Raw genomic sequence first — 2,079 nt, 5'->3', positions numbered from 1 at the left:
ACGGCGGTATTGTCGTCAAGCAAATATATCGAACACGCTAATTATATATGGGTTACTATATTGTCTTTGGAATAATTATATTATATTATATGTGTATGGATTATAATCTCAATTAAAAGAACTATATAATAAAAAATAAACCACGAATTCATTGGAAATCGTAAAAAAAAACTCACGTTGTTATACAGTCAAAGCTGATCGCTATCAATTCAAAACAAAATCGTCCACTCGTTTTCGGCGTTTGAAACACAAAAATTAATTATTTTTCATGTTATCGGAGTGCATCCCGCCCGGGAATAAGGCGTGATATTTATCTTCCCACCGAAATCTCGTCGGTTCGCCAAGAAATAAGCATAAAGCTCGTCCCACCGCTGCTGGACCCTTTGAATTTATAAACGGCGTAATAAAAGGGTTAAACGTATCTACATTTAAAATTGTGTAATCGAGCTTTGTGTTAAACTGTCCGGAAAGTATAAGACAATTTCCCGCTTACGTTTGACTATTCAACTATTAGTCCAGTCACAGATTTTTAGGTTTTTATTTTTCGCGTACAATAATACGTATATAATACGACACGTGTAGGTAGTAGGTTACCTACACACAACCGTATAACGACTGCTTTTTGTTTGTTTTTTTTTTTCAAAAAGTAATACGGAAGTAGAGGCATGATTAGCGGCCCACACAAATGAAAATGTTTATTGGCTCTGCAATTTATTACGCTGTGGTTCGTTTCAACGTCAAGGCAAAATCTCAAATCCTTTGATTGCACGTATGTATATACGAATATATGACATAGTAAAATGGTACAAATAATGTGTCGTTTGAATTTTGACTATACAATTTAAGAGTACGTGCATAAAACATTAAGGGCTCTTCAAAACTTTTTATTTGATGGCTGGTAGGTAAATAATTATTGTTTATATTTAATAATATTATTTTATCCCATACATGAATCAAGTCTATATCATCGTATAAGTACATCCTTATTTTTTTAAGTGGCTAATTTAATGGTTTTTGAGTGTCATAATAATTAATCCCTAAGTTATTATGTTTCTAAAATTTCTAAAATTTTGACATCAAAATGTGTTACATATGGCGCAATGAATAGACAAAATAGATATATTTCTATACAACACTGCGTTATATTAATATAATGATATTATGAATTTTATTTTAAGATTTGTATAGAATAAATATGTTGAATGTTGAATGTTTAAAATTATTATTATTTTAAGTCTCACAGTATATTTTGGCCTACATAATACAAATTAAAAATAATAATTTTTTACAAAAAAAAATTATGTTTGGATATGAATGTTTAATTATTCATCACCTATAAAAGTATAATAATAGTAATAATAATAATAATTGTTAATAAGATTAATATTTTCAGTAAAATAAGAATCCTCTCCCCATCTTGAAAAAAAATATTAAACGGATTCTTAATCATTGATATTATATTTCAGTATTTAGAGCTATATTATTCTAAGTCTAGAAGATATTTTATATTTTAATAACGTGAAAGCTTTCTTTTTATTACCAAATAGGTAAAATCTTAAGTACCTAATGTAAATAAAAAATAATGTTATTGTTTGAAACTTATGGAATTATGAAATCAAAAAGTATACGGAAATCCTCTAAACATTATATTTTTCCAAGAAATTGTATTTATGTTAAATATTTATATTATACTATTATAGTTATTGTGATGTTTTCCTCGAAAATTTACAGTCTTTGTGTACGTCAACATAACTGCAATTGAGACTGTTGACTATGCATTATACAAACTTGATAAAATGTATACAATAAAATGATACAAGTATAATTAGATTCAATTGAGATGTTACCAACCGGTTGTTTTCGCTATCATTTAATAACATGTCACAAACATTCAAATCGATTTAACAATAAATAACTAGTTAAATTATCCTTCAAACATTACACACAATATTCTTTAAAGGTACCTATGTATAAATATAATGTTTTATTTCATTTTATTTTAAGTGAACTGCACAAAAATTAACAGGAACCAAAAAGCATTTTTTAATTCAGTTCTTTAACAAAAAGGTGTACGACAAA

Source organism: Diuraphis noxia, unplaced genomic scaffold (genome assembly GCF_037042655.1).
Source record: "Diuraphis noxia isolate RWA-SAM2 unplaced genomic scaffold, SU_Dnox_SAM2 contig0005, whole genome shotgun sequence".
In the NCBI taxonomy this organism is placed as follows: Eukaryota; Metazoa; Arthropoda; class Insecta; order Hemiptera; family Aphididae; genus Diuraphis; species Diuraphis noxia.
Note: the sequence above shows the minus strand (reverse complement) of the source record.